This window comes from Macaca nemestrina, chromosome 15 (assembly GCF_043159975.1).
Source record: "Macaca nemestrina isolate mMacNem1 chromosome 15, mMacNem.hap1, whole genome shotgun sequence".
Lineage (NCBI taxonomy): Eukaryota > Metazoa > Chordata > Mammalia > Primates > Cercopithecidae > Macaca > Macaca nemestrina.
Genome location: NC_092139.1, coordinates 42,910,999 through 42,933,411, shown reverse-complemented (window position 1 = coordinate 42,933,411; position 22,413 = coordinate 42,910,999). Strand labels below are relative to the sequence as shown.

General features: G+C 37.5%; 1 protein-coding gene across 15 annotated transcripts in view; it reads right to left on the bottom strand.

Moving 5' to 3' along the window:
- Nucleotides 1–22,413, bottom strand: part of LOC105481530 (phospholipase C beta 4) — a 408,983-nt gene that overhangs the window by 207,460 nt on the left and 179,110 nt on the right. For 3 of the 15 annotated variants that reach the window (XM_071079655.1, XM_071079656.1, XM_071079658.1), the window contains one exon: nt 4,393–4,464. The exons of the other annotated variants lie outside the window; for them this stretch is intronic. The gene's annotated coding sequence lies outside the window, so the exon portion shown is untranslated. The remainder of the gene's footprint in view (nt 1–4,392; nt 4,465–22,413) is intronic. 15 annotated transcript variants of the gene reach the window in all.

The window sequence follows — 22,413 nt, the reverse complement described above, 5'->3', positions numbered from 1 at the left end:
AAAATGTCAGTAATGCTCCATCTTAGACTTCTGATTGCCAGTCAGCATCCTCATTAGCAGAACATATTGTATGACTACTAAAGCATGTGTAATGTTTTAGGTACAAGGCCCTGATCTGATTTAGTTTCATCAAATTATTTTCAAGTGATACAGCAGAACCTCATTGCAACAGCAACAAAGTTCTGTATTAAGAAATTGTTATACCTTCATAATCATGGTACCTTGATATTTTCTTTCTCTCTTCTTTTAGGTGGGGGGCAGGGTTTTATTCTGCTGCCCAGGCTGGAGTACAGTGGTATGTTCATAGTTCACTGTAACCTTGACTTCCCAGGCTCAAGTGATCTTCCTACCTCAGCCTCCCAAGTAGCTGGGACTACTAGGTGCATGCCACCACGCCCAGCCAATTTTGATTTTTGGTTTTTTTTTTTTTTGGTAGACATAGGATCTTGCTATGTTGCCCAGGCTGGTCCCGAACTCCTGGGCTCAAGCGATCCTCCCTCTTCAGCCTTCCAAAGTGCTGAGATTATAGGTGTGAGTCACCACACCCAGCCCCATGATGCTTTCTTAATCAAAGGTCAAATAACATCCCTGTAAAATCCAAAAAGCATAACCCTAAAAGCCCCAACTGATATAGTTAGTCTGAATGCTACATGTGACTTCTGACTCCAGGTACAAGCGTTATAAAGAATTGCACTACATTTGCCATTTTGGCAACCCTTCTTGGAAGAAGCTAAATGTTTCTAATAAGCCATCTCATTGGTCCACAAAACATTTCATGCAGGATGTATTAATTACTCACACCTAACAATGTTCGGAAACATTTTTTTACAGTGATAAGTAGTCTGGACAAGCAGTTGTCATCTTAATTATAGATGCACATAATTCATGTATAAAAATGGTAATGACAACGTCAATGTCTTCCAAATGACAAAAAAAAAAATAAATGCAAAATGGTTGTAAACATAAACTTTGTTACCAGAGAGTCCTGGGTTCAAAAGTTCTTGAATGAGCTATGTGAATCCTGGGAATGGTAACTAACTTCTTTCAATTTCAGCTTCCTTAACTGTTAAATGTTGATAATACTACTACCTACCAGATAAAGTTGTGAGATAATGAACGTAACGTGTAGAATGTCTGGGGTAGACTAAACATAAGCAAACTTCTTGGTTTCTTTACCTCTGACAGTTCAATTGAGCCTGAGAAGGTTTAGCACTGTCAGGGTCCTGCTTTCAAATAAGATGTAAAATGGACAACTTGAGGTAATGAACAATCACAGAACCCTTCAGAAAAGAGGCAGGGGATAAGTCCTCAAAGGCTGGATGAATCCACAGCTGGAAATTACATTCTGCCCAGTAAGGCCTTTAGAAACCTAAAACTGAATGTTGTAACCTTTTCTTTTTCTCAGCTGTTGGCTAGCAATGCTTTCTCCTGCTGCAAATAATAAACCAGTTTCTACAATGAGTCATCAAAATATACTGAAATTTGTCTGGAAGAAAGGCTCTCTGAGAATAGGGCCAAAAATGAGTCCATCTTTTCAAATGAAAATATGGGTGGCCTTCACTGATCTTTCCACGATAGTATGAAAATCAACAAATAATTAATCTAAAAAATATCTGTTTCTTTTGGAAAACTCATTGAGGTGGCATAAATGGGCACTTGGTACATTCTAGGTAGCATACTTGACCTATATATTAGAATAGAAATTTCTTGAGATTTGTCTAATTTTCTTGATCCTACCCAGGAATCATAATTAAACTACATAACCTGATTAATCATCAATAAAGAACATTTCATTTGAAGTTGCAAGTAGGGTTCATAATATCCATGTTATTTTACAAAAATATATGGAGAGTTGGAATAAAAGGAAATATGTGATTCTTTCAAAATACAAGTCATGAATGGTACATACACACAATAGAATACTAATCAGCAACAAAAAGAAATGGGTTATCTATACAAGCAACAACATAGATGAAGCTCAAATGCATTCTACAAATGTCACATTCAATACACGTTGTATGATTCCCTTTCTATGACATTCTGGAAAAGGCAAACCTAGTAGTGATGGATAATAGATCCCTGGTTACCAGGAGGTATGGATGGGAAGAGAGCTGAATACAGACAAACAACAGACAAGAATTTTTTGGAGTGAAGACACTGTTCTGTATCCTATTATGACAGTGATAACATGATTCAATGAATTTGTCAAATCTCATATATCAAAAAGTATGAATTTTACTGTTTGTACCTTTTAAAATAAATAAAAAGGAAAAAATGTAATTCTCCATTTAGTGAGGTTTAATATTATTTTAAGCTGTCATAGACAGGTAGTTTCTCTTGAATAAAAAAGGAACTTCATTAATAAAATCACAGGGGAACTCGTTTTTTTAATACTGTAGTATATACTGTGGATTGTCTCTGTATATTGCTATACCACCCTTCCTTGGTTAGGGAGGCCAGAAGGTTAAACATTAAATTTCCAAGACTCCTATGTATGTGAGTTCCACCAGTTAGAAGCACTTAAATATTTAAAGGGCAGTGGCCATCTTCCTGCTGCTACTGCCCCCGGCAATCACAATTTGAAAGATACAGGTTTTAGAGGAAATTACAGCAGCAATAGCAACCGTGGGTGTGCTCCTGAACTTAAATGTCCAGTGATGGCTACAACATTCCTCATCATTCACCAGAGTTTCAGGCCATTTTCTAAGCACCCAATCCCCTGTATTAAATCTTTCCTGTGTGAAATACCTAGAGTGGTTTCTTTTCTTTGCCTTGATCTCTGTTGATATAAGAGTAGTTTATTTATAAAATGTTCCCTGTAATGGATCTTTCTATGACAGAATTATTCAGAAGTTTCAGAAATGTTCAATTTAAATCCAGCAAAACATAGCCAAAGTGAAACAACTTTCTGTTTACCGGATTTTTCAGTAGCACTCAGTCCTTGCTCACTGTGTTAGAATGATGACAACTATAGTTGAACACATTATCTCTTACGGTTGACAGCTCCAGGCTAATATGCCAGTAGTATTAACCCTAGCAGAAGAAAGACTCCACTTCCAAGGTACTTCAAATAAAGTCTCAGAATTGAGCTTGTTAATCCTAATTGGTCAGGTCTTGGCATCTTCTCCCTTCCTGAACCAAAAGCATTCCATCCTTAGCTGTGGGAGGTCATAACCAAGGTCACTCTCATCACTGATAAATGAAGACAGAACATAAAACCTATACTCACTGATTAAATGTTTGCATATCTGTGGACTTTAAATGTATCTTTCCTTTTCTGTTAATAACTAATCAGATTAGTTAAGCCTAAAATAAGTGCTGTAGACTTGTTTAAAGAAAAACTTCCCATGAGGCTTCACAAGTATTCCTAAAGTATTAGGAATAAGCCTCATTTCTTTGATCCCATGTGACTGAGCTACCTGCATTGTTACACCTTTAAGGAGGATGATAGCAAATTCAATGTGCTTACCCACCTTGCTCAATGGCTAAAGCAGTGCATTTTGGGCAAGGTATGTGATAACAAGGTTCAGAGGACAAATGCAACAATGAGGATAAGGGTCATGGATGTGTAGCTAAAAATAACTTCTCATTAGGTGCACAGAAATTTTATATTAAAGAAGTGATGAAGACATGTATGTAGTCTGGGCATTATAAAACTTAAAAAAAGAGTTGGCCTGGGCTAATTATATAGTTTCTTTACCTCTAAATCAGTGGTTGCTCAAGGTGGTGGATGCTGACAGTCTTTGTCTCTTAACAGCATTTCTGCTTCTGCGGTGGATGTTGATAGTCTTTCCCCCTTAACATCATCCCCCTTGTATGGATAAGAGGGCACTGATGTTCATCTAGAAATCCTTCCTTTTCCTGCTGTCAGTTCCTGACGTTCCTGTGAAACTGACTCTAAAAGTGAAAGACTGTGACCTGAGCTATGACCTACCACAGCTGGAGATGGAATAATCTTGGTTCAGGAATGGACAGAATACCCAGATATAAGCCATCAAGATTCACAAGCTCAGTTCTGAGATTTACTTGAGATACTTTGAAATTAGAGTCTTTATTCTGTTATGTTTGGAACAATGGTATATCAGCCTGAAGCTGTCAATGACTGAAATGTGAAACCAAACACAGCAGAAGACATAGCAGAGAAACAGAAAGAAACCAAGTATGATCAGAGACCCTAGACCCAGCCATGGGTTCAAGGAGAACCAAAAAGTTACCTTTGTCTCACTTAAAACTCCTAGGGTGAACATATTATTTAATTTTGCTAGTTGGTTCATTTGTTTTTGTCATCAGAAAAGTCTTTACTGAATTAATTGATTGCCTTAGTCCCTTTTCTGTTGCTTATAATAGAATACCTGAAACTGGTTTTATAAAGAAAAGAAATTTATGTCTTACAGTTATGGAGGTGAAGAAGTCCCAAGTCAGGCAGCTGCATCTGGTGAGAGCCTTCTTGCTGGTGGAGACTCTCTATAGAGATGAGAGAAAGAGACACCTAACTATGTTAGCACACTCAGCCCCCTTGCCATGTGATGCCCTGTGCCACCTCAGGGAGGTGTGCTAACATGGTCAGGTGTCTCCTACTCTTCTTATAAAGCCACAGATCCACTCCCATGCTAACCTGTTACTCCATTAATCCATGAACAAATTAATCTATCATGAGGGCAGAGCCATCATGAACCAATCACATCTTAAAAGCCTCACCTCTGAATACTGCCACATTGGAGATTAAGTTTCAACATAAATTTAGGAGGGAACAAATATGCAAATTATAGCACTGACACTGAGGTTAATCTTCAGCTCAAAATGTATATTTTTCTGCATATTTTCAGCTTTCATGAGATTTTCAGATGAGTTTTAATGCCCCAAAAAGGTCAAGAACTGATTTTCTAGAGAGAAAAATAACCTTAAAAATCAAATAAAAATTGCCCTTTTATGATATATTTTTATTACAAATAATAATTCTTTTAAAAACCTTGACTAACTTCTAATTCTAAACAGAAAAATAGATATGGAATAACCACAGAAGAAAACAAAATAAGTAATTAACCATGTAAGGCCAGTGTTTTCCAAGATTCTTAGGTTTAGGAATTTTTCTTGATTCCCCAAATCGTAGCAAACATAGTGAAGGCACCCAGAGCAAATGTAGCTTATAGATAAGTCATAAAGATGATTTAAGTTACAAGTTGATATAATGTCCTAGTTGACAAAATGGTTGAAGAAATGTCCTGTTTGGCACATATTTAATGAAAGCCACTTCAATATTGTTGTTTTCTTCTCATAATTTGAAGCCAATAAATTTCCTAGTACCTAGGAACTGTTACTAGAGAGAGTACCTAAGTTTTGGAGGGAACAAATGATTAAAAGAGTTATTTTTTAAAGTTGCTTCATAAGAATACACACGTAGTATGTCGTGCTCCATTTCCATCCATTTTATCATAAACTTGCTCTGTTCTATTTGTGAAATCTCAGGTTGCCTATCTCTATCTTTTTTTTTTTTTTTTTTTTTTTTTTGAGACGGAGTCTCGCTCTGTCGCCCAGGCTGCAGTGCAGTGGCCTGATCTCAGCTCACTGCAAGCTCCGCCTCCCGGGTTCACGCCATTCTCCTGCCTCAGCCTCCCGAGTAGCTGGGACCACAGGCGCCCACCAGCTCGCCCGGCTAGTTTTTTGTATTTTTTAGTAGAGACGGGGTTTCACTGTGTTAGCCAGGATGGTCTCGATCTCCTGACCTTGTGATCCACCCGTCTCGGCCTCCCAAAGTGCTGGGATTACAGGCTTGAGCCACCACGCCCGGCCCGCCTATCTCTATCTTAAGGTACCACTGCACAAGGCTAGTTCTTCTTTGTTAGTTTAGAAGGTTCTGCTGCAGATCCTTAAGGATTCTTTCCCATACGTTTTCCAGTTTAATGTTAGCTTAATTTATAATTTGTAACATTAATCTTGTAATTTATAATTTTATTGAGATCCACACAAATATAGAAATGTAGCAATGAATCAAGATAAAACCAAACCCATAGAACAAACCCTCAATATTCTACCCAGCCTCCATTTTAGAAAAGTGGTCGGACACTAGAAAAAAATAATTTAAAAATGTTCAAGTACTATAGGGAGTCAGAATGAAACGGTAGCTTTCAGAAGAGGAAAAAAAGGAAAAAGAAAGCAAAAATATTAAGCAATTTTTTTCCATAAGGAATTTTTTTAAAAAGGCGTAAAAGCCCCAAACAGGTAAAACACAATGAAAACAGCAGCTACTAACTATTAAATTGATATGGGTGTGGATCTAACTTACAGGGCCAACACTGTTTTACTGGATTTGATTTCAGACCTGTGAGGTGGGACAGTTTACTGATAGGTACATATTACGAAAGTAAGGGAAAGCTGACATTATGGTCTTAACATCTTTACCTAGAACAATGCTTCTCAGACTGCAAATGAATTACCAAGTGAACTTTTTAAACAAACAAACACAAAAACAAAAAGCAAGCAAACAAAAAACAACAAAAAATGCAGATTCTCATTCAGTAGATCTGGGGCAGAGACAAAGATTCTGCAGTTCTCCAGAGATAGCAATGTTGACCCATCAGAAGACCACACGTTGTACAGCAAGGCTGTAGATTTCAATATTTCTCTTAACAGTTACCCTTCCACTTGAAGCTGCTTGCCAACATATTTCTTTCTAAACAGTGTTAAACGTTTATATGTTTAGCAAATGATTTCTCTTCACCATAGGTAAAAAGAATACTTCTCATCTTTCTTTTTTCCAAGTACTATTTTTAGAGGCGTGCTCCTCAAATTTAAGCATGCATCGACATCTCTTGAAGGGCTGGTGAAACAGCTGGGGCCCACTCCCAAAGATGCTTCTTCAGTAAATCTGTGGTGGGGCCTGAGAATCGGCATTTCTAACAATGTGACCATGCTGCCGCTTGCCCAGGCACTATGCTTTTTGACCCACTGTGGCAGGGCATCCATCAATAGCACTGCTAGAAGTTTCTGTAAGAATTTATACTAACAGAAAATTTTTATATCATTGAATAATCCAGTATGGGAGCTTCAGAGGACCTGAGATTAATATTTTCCAAGCACTATTTTTGGAGTTGAAGGGATTCAGCACCAGAAAGATTAAGTGTCATACCCAGAGCCACAGAACTGGTAACAGAAGCACTGTGGGAATCAGAACTCTATTCTGTCGTTGTGACCCCAGGAGTCTTGCCCCTATACCACATAACTGCCGGTCACTTTTTTTTTTTTTTTTTTTTTTTTGAGACAGAGTCTTGTTCTCTTGCCCAGGCTGTAGTGCAATGTCACAATCTCAGCTCACCGCAAACTTTACCTCCCGGGTTCAAGTGATTCTCGTGTCTCAGCCTCCCGAGTAGCTGGGATTACAGTCGTGTGCCCAACTAATTTTTGTATTTTTAGTAGAGATGGGGTTTTGCCATGTTGGCTAGGCTGGTCTTGAACTCCTGACCTCAAGTGATCCATCTGCCTTGAGCTCCCAAAGTGCTGGGATTGCAGACATGAGCCGCCACACCCAGCCTTGTCATCTTTTTCAAGTACACCTCAATTACTCACTGATGGTCCCTAATACTACAACACTGAACATATTTTGGTCCCATTCATTCTCTTTTTAGAAACAATCTCCAAGAAAGAGTTTCTAAATGTGGTGCGAGGGCCTCCTCTATCAAAATCACAACGGGGCTTGGACTTGCTTAAATAGATTCTTGGAGTTGCCCCAAAGCTAATGAATTTGTTGTCTTGGGATAGCATCTGGGAAAATGCATTTTGACGAGCCTATCTACCCACATCCACACCTGTTTGGTAAACAGGTCGACAGGATGATGTCTCTTGACACTGGCTGCACATTAGAATCTCAGGGGAGGGAAGGGATTAAAAATCCTGCAACCAGAGCAATGACTTTGGAATCTCTGGAGACGGGTCCTAGGCATCAGTAGCTTTCAAAGCTCCCCAGGTGATTTCAATATTCAGCTCAGGTTGAGAAACAGTACCTCAAAGATTTCCAAATACTTCCACATGCCTATTCAAGAAAAGGACATTACATTTCCAGACAAAATGAAACTTTCAATATAGAAATTTAGTCACAAAAAAAAATCAAGTGCATTAGAGCAACTGGCTTCAACAATTCCAACATGATCCAGTGAAACTATACATTTCTACTCCAACAACATACACAGTGATGAAAGTTCTGAATTTATGTCAGAAGGGTACCATTGAGAGAGGCCATCTGGTTGCCCACAGAATTAGAAATTCTTGTTATTTCCATCTGATCACTTCTATTACAAAGTAAGGATTTTTATAAGAAAATAATTTATATGGATTTTCCAAACAGGTTACTAAATAATTAAAGTGTTCCTGCAAATAAGCAGATTGATTTAACAATAATGGCAGATTGTAGGACACACATTAGTTCCCAGGGCCTTTTAAGAAGTATAAAAGAGAAAATGAAGGAAAACAGAGTTCCTGCAAGGTAGAGTGTCAGAAATTTATCTTTTTGGACATCAAAGTCTGAAAAATTAATGGCATGGATTTCTGAATTGCTGCCAAAGATGTTCTACCTGGTGAGTTTCTTGAGGGAATCTGTATTCTAAATAGACTTAATACAGAATTATCTAGTAATTTTTCCTCAGTCAAAACATAGCCCACAAAGAGCTTAAGCTTTATGAAAAGATGCCTTTTTAAAGACTTCAAAAAACTTTCAGAGGCAGAAGTGAAAACAGATGTAGTATAATGATTTAATATCAGTAACCTCAAGGTAATAACTAATTAAAAGTGAACTTGCTGATACTTGCCTTTTGGACATGATTTTAGCACCTTTATTGCTTTTGTCTTTCCTTTTTTCATCCCACTGATAACCTCTCTGGTGCCAACACAGAATAAGATGGACACAAAAACTATCTTTCTCTTGAGCACAGGCAGCTCTCTCCAGCCCATCCTGAACTCAAGTTTCTAGCAGAAACATCTTAAATAAGAGCTTAGTGAGGGCAGGGGATAGCTCTTAGCTGAAGCTTGGCCACAACAAATTAGCTGCCAGATAAAAGGAGGTACGTACCTGTGAAAGAAGCCATCTCAGCAGCCCTGATCTGTGTTGGTTCCTAATTCTCTCCTCCATCTAATTAGCATTTCTCAAAAGTCAGTGCCCTACAATTATCAGGGTATCTTGTTACCCCGAGACTCTAACACAATAGGCCTGGCGAAGGGCCTGAGAGTCTGCATTTCTAACAAGCTGCCAGGTGATGCTAAAACTGCTGGTCCGTGGGCCATACTTTCAACAGCAAGGGACTAGATTTTCTTCTTGGTAGAAAAGACAGTGATGGTGAAAGATCATGTCTCCTGTCCCAGACCTGCTAAGATATCATAGGGTAGTGGTCAATTTTAGATAGTGGTCAATTTTAGAGAACTCCAGCCCACAATTTCCTTCTTTGGCAAGTATTATCTGACCCCTATCCACCAGGCTATCCATGGCACCCATATTTGTACTGGGATCTTGCCCCTGGCCAGTGCTGACTGGACCAAGGACGGACATGTGCTCAAAGCTTAGTACATGAGCCAATCAGCTTCTTCCTCTCTTGAGAATTTGGGATTGAACTTTAGGGATACTAGTTAAGAGCTGCCTGAACAAGGCATGTAAATATCTAGGACAGTGACCCAACCTCATGTATACAGAGAAACAGGGGCAGAGAAAAACAGCACTGGAAGAGCAGAGATAAGAGAGCCACTGAAAATCAATCACTGCCTGGATTCTTTAAAGCTTTCCAGTTCATATTTTTAGATCCTCCCCTGCTTACTCTGAGATTCCTGGACACAGCCTTGTGTTCTTTCAATACATTCCCCTTTTTCTCACTTAAAGTAGCTTGAGAGAGTGCCTGCAAATTCCAATGCAAAGAGGATGCAATTTCACTTTTCATCAGAGAACACATCTAGTCCAGAAGTTGTATAAAACATCCTGGCTTTGTCTCAGATGTCAGGATCTTAGAGGAATAAATAGTTCATGTCCATATCCAACAGTACCAGGCAGCTTCCTGGAGCTTCCTGTGAAAAACCATGTAACCTTCTGCAAGTTATTTACAAGAGGTCTTCGTTTCCTCACGGAATGCCAGACAGTGTCAACTCTTCAAACCCCTTTATTATTAAAACTCTGTTTACCTCAAGCTACTTCCTTCCTACTCCTTCAGTCTCATCATCCTTACATGCCAAGTGAAAAGAAATTCTGCCTCATCCTCCATGCTCCTCCTTTTGCAGGTGACTCCCTTCCCATCCCATGGGAGACAAGTGGCTGGCCTGCAGAAGGCATCCAGGAGATGGGAGCTATGCTCTTTATAAATTCCGCCCTCTTCTCTCTCTCACTCACTCACTCGCTCGCTCACCCACTCACCTGACTACCTCGTCTATTCTCTCATGTTGACCTATCATACTCTTTCTTATTATAGTCCTTGTGAATGTCTCTGATCTTCCACTTTTTAAAAAAGTTAATGGTTCTCAGATGGCACTAGTTCTTGGGTCCCCATAGCCCAAAAGAATCATTCCTCCTCCAACTCAGCCTATCCCATTCATTCAACTGACAATAGAAGACACAATTCCAAATTCCCACTTTCCAGAATGATCCTGTCTTGTATGACATGTATTAGACTTGACTCAGGTGGAATTCACCTTGATAATGCTGGTTTATGCCCAATGAGTCATTAAAGGTAAACAACACAGCAAAAAGGAATCTGCAACCTTCTGCCTCCTTGAGACAAGGACAGAATATAGATTCATCCTTGTCTGAAAATGCAAGGGTATAGCTCCATGTCATTTTGCATTAATGAAGTTTCTGTTTTTTCACTTATTGGAGAGTATCGAAGTACACAGCCAGTCTGTTCTCATTAACAATGTGTCCTTGGATATGTCTTCCATATCCACAGGGGAAGACTTCCATTCACCTAACATTAACAGCTTAGGAAGTCACTATTCATTATGACAAGGTAAGCGTTTCATTATCTTTTTACTTATGAAATCAATTACATACTCAAAATCAAGTAAAAGAAAAAGTATGTTCAGTGCTCACCACAAAGATATATTCATTCTCAATTTAAACTCTTAGAATATTTTTAATTGATTTCCTAAAATGATCTAATTCAGAGTCATTAAAACTAATGCTTATGAAGAACATTCAATGCCATGAAAAAGCACTCACAATATTCTATGAGAAAAACAATCACATGCACAGCATATTCCTAAGTTTTAAAAATGGTTATATGTATATGTCTAGATATTCTAGAAATAAATACAACAAAATATTATTAGTGTTTATATCTGGATGACAGGATTACTATAAGTATTTAATTTGTAATTTGAGTTTCCTAAAATCTTTTCAATGCACATGCACATATATGATTAGAGAAGAAGTAAACATTACCAAAAAGTATACATGGTCTACACTCAGCAGTTAAAACAAAAAGAGAGAGATTCATGCATCCCCTTTGCTTTGACTGTCCTGCTGGAAGCACACATCATTACATTAATGTGAACTGCTCACATGCTTCTTATACTGTGTTAGAAAATAAAGCACACTAGAGGAAGACTGGTGGTTTCTTTAAAAGTGTCTTAGACTGAAAGGATGGGATAAAGAATCAATTTTAGGATTGCTTTGAAAGTGGTAACACTTGCTTCTTGTACTGATGTACTTAGGGAGGAAGAGAAGAAAAATAATGGCTTTAATACTTTCATGCAACTTAGCCTCTTTCTCATTTGTAAACATATTGCTTCTTACCTTCTAAGGCAATGTGTTCTGTTTTAAGATAGTCCCAGTTGCTAGAACATATTTCAACATGTATTTTATTTCATTAAAGAATTTTTACTTGAAAAATACAGAAAATGAACATATCTAAGTAAATAAAATCATAATTCTATGATGATCTCTCTCTCTGAAAATTTATAAAACAAGAATATGACGTTCCCTCCTCTGCCCATCCAATAAGACTTCTGAGAGATAAGCACTAGTCCTAGTTATTATATGTGAATAAGCTCATGTATATACACAAAAATATCATGTAAATGCCTACATGAATGTCAGCATATACATGTATATATAGATCTATAATTACACAAATATATAAACATACATGCTTTTAAAAATTAACATGATGTCACTCTATACATTTTTTTGCAGTTTGCATTTTTCAAAACATACAGAATACATTTCTCAAAGGGAACCACTGAATCAAATGGCACACACATTCTAAAATTTAATACTGACAAATTATCCAACAACCCCCCCCCAAAAAACTACACAAGATATCCTTCAATTAGAAACTTTTTACAAAAAGAAAATAACTATTTTTATTAAAAAAATGAAAATCAAAACAGTCTAGTAGCCTGAAGTAGAAAGAGGAAATGCATTCAAAGTCTATGGTATTTTATTTATTTTTTCTTAAACTGGGTGGTGACTAAGGGTGTTTGTTGTCATAGTATTCCTTATGCCTTTCATAGACTTTACAAATAGCCCTTTGAAACTGCTCAATGCTTAGTACAAACATTTTCTAAAACATATAAAATATAACATAAAAACTCTTCCTTTCCTGGTCTACTTCTGGAATGGTATGTATACATAAATCATTTCTAATTTCCATTCTTCAAATGTACTTCCAAATCTCGAATTCAGGGACTGTTCAGTAAAAGTATAGTGTGAGTCACATTTGTGATTTTACATTTCCTAGTAGTAACATAAAGAACAATTTTAAATGGTAAAATTAATATTAATAAATTAAATATGTTATTTAACCAAATACATCCAAAATATTATCAATTCATGTAATCAATATAAAAATTATTGAAGTATTCTACATTCTTTTTTTCATACTAAGTCTTCAAAAGTTGGGTATATATTTTATACTTACAGCACATCTCAATTTGGACTAACTGCCTTTCAGTGGCTCAATAACCACACATGGTTGGGATGCTGGGTTGAAGAGCGTATCTTTAGACAATATGCTCAAACCTCTATTTCTTGATTTGTTTACTGAGAAATTATCATTTAACTCCATAGTATGCCATTTCCTCCTTCTCTCCATCTCTGCCAGTTTTATTTCAATATTTTGTTTTTTAATTGACTTTTTGAGCCTTGTATTTAAACCTCTCTTTCTTAATTCACCAAACTTGAGTTTCTCTTATCTCCTCTCTCGGTAAAATAACAGATTAGGGTCCCTGTATTTCTCTTCATTTCTCTTCCCCTTTCTACTTCCCAACCTTTCTCCAGTAATTATTACTTTTACATTGTCAAGGTGATATCATGTTCTATACTATTTTTTACATGTTTTTAAAATTGAATAACATTTACAGTATGAAAATTACATAATTGTTCTCTGCAGAAACAAGTGGTAAGTATAAATGCAGAGAGAAAGCCATGCAATATTATCACTAAAGTTGTGCTGCTCAAAAAACATTAACAAAGAAAAACTGAGAAGAAGAGGGCCCTCTTAAATAGCATAAACTACATCCACTCACTGAGACCATTCCATTTCATCATACTTCCTGTTACGGAAATGTCATTTGCTCTTAGGATTTCCTAGTTCCCCAAAAATCCTATTGTAATTTTGCCAACTTTTTGTTCTATTTTAAAAGATTTGCCAAATAACTATTGTCTGAGAGATTTTTTTTTTTTTATTGCATTCCTTGGTCTAGTTTCTCCACCTGGTCTCGAAACCCATATTTCCTTCTTTTGTTTTATTGAGCTTACACTGCATTAATTCTTTTAGGAATGATCTGGGGTGATCAAATAATGTAGTTCTTACTTGTCTGAGAATGTGTTTATTTTTTACCTTCCTGGTAAATGTGCAGTATGTCTGAGAACAAAATTGCAGGTTCAGAATAATTTTACCTCCAAACCATGAAGTCATTCTCTTGCCCTCTAGAAATTATCTTTTTTTTTTTTTTTTTTTTTTTTTTTTGAGATGAAGTCTAACTCTGTCACCCAGGCTAGAGTGCAGTGGAGGGATCTTGGCTCACTGCAACCTCCACCTCCCAGGTTCAAGCGATTCTCCTGCCTCGGCCTCCTGAGTAGCTGTGACTACAGGCACATGCCACCACGCCCAGCTAATTTTTGTATTTTTAGTAGAGACGGGGTTTCACCATGTTGGCTAGGATGGTCTTGAACTCCTGACCTCATGATGCACCCACCTTGGCCTCACAAAGTGCTGGGATTACAGGCATGAGCCACCACGCCTGGCCTAGAAATTATCTCTGTGGTCAACTTTCCACCCCACTCCCACTTCTGGACTCTTAACATCCTCTCCTTTTCCTTGGTGTTCTGAAATATCATGAAAGTGTGTTTAGTTACTGATCCACTCATACTCTTTTTCTTATGACTTATCAAGTGATTATACATGCATATTATATAACATTTACATAAAAATGTGAATAATGTTATTTAATTTTCCAACTCAGATGGAAAACAAGCTGCTAACACTAGAGATACTTTAAAAGAAATGTTGCCCAGGGGAGGTGATGATACAATGCTAAATTTAAAAAAAAATTTGTGTGTGTATCTTTAATTATTTCCCCCACTTTTTCCCCCCTCTATTAGAAGGTGTAGGACCACATGGAATGATTCTCTAATGTCTCCACTTTCACTAATTTTTTTTTTCCAACTCCTGGTTCTTTGTTCTGTTTTCTAGAAAAGTTTTGCATCTATTCTTTCAGCTAATATACTGTTTTTAAAAGTCAACAGTCAGAATTAATTTCTAAGAATCCCCTCTTGCTCTTGAACTCCTCCTTTTCCTTAGGAGTCTGGCCAAAACTCCCTGATAAAATTTAAAATTATTTTAAAGTCCCGTCTCTTCTCTGATTTCTGTTTCTTCTCAATCAGTTGGTAAATTTGCTCATGTTAAAATTTATCTTTTAGCTGTCTACTTTTCCCAATACTGTTGATTCTGGTTTGTTCAGTCCTGTTAATGAAAGATCTGGAAGTCAAAAGGAAGGAATCTTGGTCCAAATATGTGTCTATATGGCTTCTTCATTTCTGCCCATCGAAATGAGGATCTTCCTATTTCTGGCCAAGTCAGGAATAGTTTTTGATAAGCCTGTCATCTTGGAAGTCCAAAGAACCGTGAAACATTTGGACTAAAATTTGGCTTTCTTACTGTAGTTTTCAAAATTATAGCAGATGAGGGTCTATTGTACATTATTTCAGGGTCAAGATTTATCTGGACAATAAAGGGTTATGGTTCTACATAATTATATGGCTACATTGAAACAGATTCTAGAAATAACTTAGTATTATAATTAGTTGAAGAAAATTTCACTCACATTCAAAACTTAACCAATAAATGAATGTATTTATTTTCATACTATTCCCACTTGTGCCATTTTAGGACATTCTACTAAAGCAAAAAGACACAATTAAAATCATGCAGTTACCTCCATCCTTTCTTATTATGGTAGTCTACACCAAAGAAAGAGCAAGTTACATGCCCTGTTTCCAGAAAGAGAATAAACACTACCTCTAGGGGTAAAGGAAGTATCCCAAGATATTCAAGTTAAGAACTAAAATGATCTCTGTGTGCCTATTTAATTGCTCTTCTCTCATACCTGCATCAGATCTACATTTTAAGAAAGTTACTCAGTAACTGTTTCTTCTTAAGATTCTCTGAGTTCATAAAATCTTGCTCTTAGATGGAATCATCCTCCATGAGAACAATCACTTGCCCACAAAGCTCAATGTGCAAGTTGCCTTCCATTTATGTCAACTTCACTCTTCCCTCAAGCATTGCTACTCAGCATACTAGAGTCACATGTAAACAAAGTCCTCCAAAACTAAAATCCTCAGGAAAATAGGAAAATGTATTTCTGAAGAAAACCATTCTCAAGTCATTATATATGCACATTATACAACATTTACATAAAAATGTGAATAATGTTATTTAATTTCCCACTCAGATGGAAAACAAGCTGCTAACACTGGGGATACTTAAAAAGCTATGTTCCCCAGGGGAGAAGACGATATGATGTTAAATATCTGTAATGAAATATAACAGCCACCAAACAAGAACAGATGCCTTAGCAGATGGTGTGCAACTTGCCCACCCAACATCCTTTCTTCTGATTTTACAGGGTGATGAAAATGAATCCAACTAAAAATACTTGCTTCCTGAGTCTTCCTTACAATTAAGAGTAGCCTTGTAACCTTGTTTAGCCAACAAGAGGAATGTTGAGATTTGCAGGGGTAAGCTTCTACTTCTCTAAGAGAGACAATTCTCCCTGCTTTCCTATTATCTTTCTGCTGGGAGTGTGCATGTGACACTAGGGGTACAGGATGTATCTTGCAACCATGAGGCAATGAGCATCAGGGTGAAGGTTTATCAGCTAAGGATGCTGGAGAATAAATATGGACAGAGTCTGCATCCCTGAGGGAATCACTTAGCTCTTGAACCAGCTCTGGACTGCCTACCTCTGATCTTGTTACAAGGGACAACAAAGAAGTTATGTGTTCAAATGCTTTGTTGTTCACAGAACTCATTCCTGATTAATGCACTAGCAATATCTGAACCTTAGTTGCCCCTCAAGACATCTGTATACAAGAACTTTAATGCTTGACTGTAATAGAGATGACTTTCTCCTTTATAAAACTTCCTTTAAATCTTAGGTACACATCTTGATGCCTTACTAAACACTCTTGAAGTCTGAAATATTTCAGAATTCAGAAAGGTAAAATGGTATATATATATACACAATATGTTATGCAATAGTCCCAACAGATCTGAGCATCACCTTTTAGTCTAGGCGGTTGACAAACTATGGTCAATGGGTCAAGTCCAGACTTCCACCTATTTTTGCATATAAAGACTTATTTGCCCTCAGCCACAAATTCATTTATGTATTGTCTATATCTGCTTTCATGCTACGAATGCAGAGTTGAGTAGCTGCAACAGAGATGGTATGGAACACAAGGCCTAAAATAATCACTACCTGGCCATTTATAGAAAACGTTTGCGGATCCTTATCAAATACATAGGTATTTATGGAGTGAAATCTATGGCTATTCACTCTAAGTGGGACAAATAAAGATTATATATTACTGTCTGTTGGTTTGGGTATGATTTTGCCACTAAATTTATGCTAAACTTACAAAAAAAACTAAGTTCAAACTTACAAAAAAAAAAAAAAAAAAACTAAGTTCAAAGTTTTACTGCTTCCAGAAATAAAGAAAAAAAAAGACTGAAGACCTGTAGTAGAAAGGAGAGACAAGCTCATTAGGCTGGTTTAATCCACCACGGAATGTTCAACTCACTGGCTAGTTCTTTAATGTCTAAAAGCCCAGCATGCCTAAAAAATCCTATTGGCTGAGGGCCTCAAGGAATAAAGAGGCAGCATACTGCAGTGAAAAGAACAGAAGCTAAGAAGAAGAATGACTTCTAATCCTACCATTCTTATGACTTCGGGTATATACTGCTTTTCTCTGAGTGTTTTCAAATCTGTCAGATGAAACAAAAGTATTACGAACTCTGCCTAGGGCCATAGAGGATGATGAGATTATTGGTGACAGCACCATTAACAGGGCAAGGTACAACATATCCATGTCTTAAGTATAGTATTGGGCAAATTAGATATACTTCACTATATAAGCAGGCATAAATATATATTTTACTAGATATGTGTATTTGTTATTATTATTTGGCTTATCTCTTTTACTGACTAGAGTGATTACAGAAGAATTAAAATTTACCTGACCTTCCAAAATTTGAGGTGGTTCTTCTTGACATTTCTTAATTCGAATACTAGAAAGTTGATAGTATATTTTTACTACTTTGCTGTTCTACACATAATTTGAGTCATATGGATATTTCTCAAGGAGCTTCTCTGAAAAGCCATTGGACTATTTGCAATAAACATCTCCACATTTCATGGGAACTTTACCAGATTCATTTTTATTGCAATATAAATATTAGAGAATAATTATGTGAATGTGATAAGACAATTATTTTTATTTTTATTTTTTGAGACAGAGTTTTGCTCTGTTGCCCAGACTGGAGTGCAGTGGCACAATCTCAGCTCACTGCAACCTCCGACTCCCAGATTCAAGAGATTCTTGTGCCTCAGCCTCCCAGGAAGCTAGGATTACAGGCATGCAACACCAAGCCTGGCTAATTTTTATATTTTTAGTAGAGACAGAGTTTTACTATGTTGCCCAGGCTGGTCTCAAACTCCTAGGGGACTCAAGTGGTCCACCTGCCTCGGCCTCCCAAAGTGCTGGGGTTACAGGCGTGAGCCACCACACCCGGCCAAGACAATAATATTTTTAATCCTACATCACACCTTTACATTTCAAAAATTGCATTTTCTAGTCTGAGACATTTTTATCATAGGATCTCTACAGTTAAAACAGGAACTTCATTTTCAAATGTAAGTTCAAGAATTGATTTTGTTGGCTAACTCCCATATTTTTCCAAGAGCTCAGTCTTCAAATAAAAAGTTATTTTTTAATATACTAATTTTAATATATTATATTAAAAAATAATCAGGTTATTTTATTTACTACACAGCCTAAATTTTAGATTAGTCTTCTTATTAGATTTGACAGCAGTTACTTATCATGGAAATGTATACTGCACAGAAGCTTCTCTACCAAGAAACAGGTGAGATTTCAAAAGGCTGTCAGGCAGCCCCTTTGTTCTGGAGCCCAAGGGACATGAACATCATCTATTAGAGCTGGGCAGACCAAACAAACTTTTGCTCGAACATGGCATTGTTTGCACTGATGGCAGCCTCTCAGTTGAAGATTCCTAACAGAGGAAGACTTATTTTTTCAAATGTGTCCTGCTAAAATTCCCTTCTCTGAAGAGAAACTCAGCAGATCTAGTTGGCAACAGAGGCATGTAAATTTGCAAGCCTATGTACTGAGGTTCTCAGTCTCCAGGAAACCTGGGAAGTGAACATGGGCAGCTTCCAATGCACCCAAATATGGTCATTAAATCACATCTAAGTTTGGGCTCACAGATTCAGAGCTGCTTTCTATGAACAGACTTTATGTATACCTCATTTGAGCTAATCATCAACAAAGAGGCAAAACATAATAAGCAAAATGACTGCAGAATTATGAGCACCTGAAGGAAACAAAGACTGGAAATGTGCAAGATGCCATCTGGAAGTCGAAAAACAGATGGGAACAGGGCAACAGGGAAGGGAAACCCATTTTCACTGGAGCAAGAGTGGGGATGAGGAGCTGGAAGAAACTGGCAGTTGTTGATGGCCTTCCAGATTGGATCTGAGTAGATATCAGCACAGAGCAGGAGCCCTATCTTGTTTGCTATCTGGAGAATGAGGAAGGTGAAGAATGAGGAAACTGATGACAGGGAAGGAGAGGAAGGAGTTAGCCAGTGAGTGAATGCACAAAGACCAAGAATGTGCAACTCCAGCAAGTATAGCCGATTCTAGTCGGGTCCCTGCTCTGCTGGAAATGCGCACAGGCCAGAGGGAAGAAAAGCCAAGTGGAGATATCACAATTGGTTACTGACCTGAGAGCTTCTACCATAATATTGCTTAGGCTACAATGTGTCTGATTGGAGATGATGGATCAGGATTAGTCTAGGCCAGTGGTTCTCAAACTTGCAGCTGCATTTATCAGGGCTTTCCAGAGAAAAAGAACCAAAGGATATGCAGAGAGACACAGACAGATGTATTACAAGTGACTGATTGCTTTGCATGATCACGGAGGCTGAGAAGTGCCACAGTCTTCTGTCTATAAGTGGAGGCCCACGAAAGCCAGTAGTGTCACTCCTGTTCAAACCAGAAGGCCTAAAACCTAGGGAAGCCAAGGTTGTGTAGGTACCAATCTAAGTGCAAAGGCCTGAGAACCAGGAGCTTCAGGATCCAAAGACAGGAGAAAATGGATGTCCCAGCTCAAGCAGAGAGCAAATTCACACCCTTCCTCTGCTTTTCTGTTCTATTCAGCCCTTCACCAGATTGGATGATGAAGCCCAGCTCCATTGGTGAGGGGAATCTTCTTTGCTAATTTCTTCCTGAAACATCCTCGTTGACATATGCAGAAATTATATTTTACTAGCTATCTGATATCCCTTAGCCCAGTCAAGTTGACATATACAATTCACCATCACAGCTGCACCCTAGAATAACCTAGAAAGCTTCAATTAAAAAAAAAATGAATGCCTGTACCCCACTACAGAAAGTCTGATTCCAAGGTTCTGGGATAGGGTACAGGCAACAGTATTTTCTAAAGTTCCCACATTAAATCTAAATTAGAGCCAAGATTGAGAACAGCTTAGATTAGAATTTCTCAAACTTTAATATGCATTAAAATAAAATGTAAACTTTGATTTCGTAGCTCTAGCGTAGGACCCAAGATTTAGCAGTTCTAACAAGCTTGCAGATGATGCTGACATTGCTGGTCCTTGGACCACACTTTGAGTAGTGAGGACCTATATTTGCAGTGTCTCATATGATAGCTACTAGCCACATGTGGCTATTGAACATGTGAAATGTGATGGACCCAGTTTTCAATTTATTTTAATTTTTATTAATTTGCATTTACATTTAAAATCTGCTACTGATTTGATTACTGGTTAATTATTACATGGAGCAACTTAGGTATGTGAACACTTTTAATTGTGACTTTTATGAGACCTAAATACAGATCAAGAATATCTGATGAACATTTAGTATCTGAATTGAGATGTGCTACAGGCATAAAATACAGACTTAATTTCAAAGACTTTGAAGAAACAGATTATAAAATATCTCGCTGACATGTTTCATATATTAGATACATGCGGAAATGATAATAGTATGAATATACTGGTTAATAAACTATATTATTAAAATTAACCTGTTTTCGTTTTGCTTTCTCAAAAAATACGGCCACTAGAAAATGTTACATTATATATGTGGCTAGCATTATATATTTTTTAAACAACATTGGTCAAGACCAAAGGGAATTGAGGCCTTTATTATTGCCAGTTATTTATTATTGCCGGTAATCCATCTAATGGGTGAGAACTAAGGGGAAGGCTGCAAGTGACCTTCTCAGCAAGAAGTCATATTAGTAAAAAAAGAGAGCCATGTAAGAACAAAGTCCTTTGCCTCTGCCTCTTTCCATCCTGAATTTAAATGCAGCTGGGGGAAGAGATAATGTATGGAGCTTCGGCAGCAATTTTGCCACCATGAGGAGACAAGCATCCAGGTCTTTGATGCTGCTACTGAGTTGCCAATAAAATAGAATCCTTCACCTCCGAATTTCTTATTAGATAAAAAATAATTGTTCTTATGGTTAAAATAAGTGCTTTTTAAATGTTACCCTACATATGAATTACCTGGATATTTTGTTCAAATGCAGATTCCATTTCACAAAATCAAGGATGGGGACTGAAATCCTGAATTTCTAACAAGCTCCCCGGTGATGTCTATGCAGCCGATATAAGGGCCACACTTTCATTAGCAAGGGCTCAAACAAAATGACTTAGGTATTCTAGTTCTTGCTGCTGAAAGTATTCCTAATAAAAACAGGTGGCAAAGCCAACCTTTGCCCATTAACAACGGCTCAATTTGCACACCATGGCTGGATGCATAATGACGACTGAGAAACTGGGGATCCAGGACCTAGAAATTTGTTCCTTACCCAACAGATAATAGCAAGAGGGCAGAAAGCAAGGGTTCTGTGGCTATATCAGTTTGGAAGACACTGGGGTAAAAAAAAACCACACACATTTCTCTATCGGACATGCATAGTCACTACTATGCTAGCACACTCTTTAATTCTGAAAGTATTGTTGATTACAAAATGCTTCACAGAGAATATTACTGGAGTAATGTGACATGGAACACATTTTAGAAAATGCTGCATTATTCAGTTCATAAGTTAACAGAACACATGGTGGCCTACAAATCATGATGCCAAAGAAGATGTAGCTTGTGAGGTACTAAATGTGTAAGAAGCATGGAGTTTGAGGTGAAGTAATCGAGATTCAGATTACTCACTGTGTTGCACACATCACTTACCAGATATGTCATGATGGGCATGCCACTTCCATTCTGTGAGTTGAATCCCTCACCTGCAAGATGGGCAAATAATGCCTGCCTACATTACAGAACTACGGTAAGAATACGTGCTCACACATCTCAAAAGGACACTTCCTGGATGTGTAACAGACAAATAATTTTTATATAATTAGAACTATACAAATGCATCATGGGAGTAAAATATATAACTCTTGTGCAGTCTTAAGGTAATACTTGGGGGAAATCTTGGCTTTCTAAACATCTTAGGGGAATTCCTTCACTGTCCTTTGTTCTCAAGAGTGCTTCATAGAAAAGCTGCATGTGTTTAGAAGTGCTTTAATGCTGTAAAGCTTATAGAGTTTAAGGAAGATTTGTGGGTACCACCTGACTGGTGCAGGCTGACTACCCAATAGGTCTCTG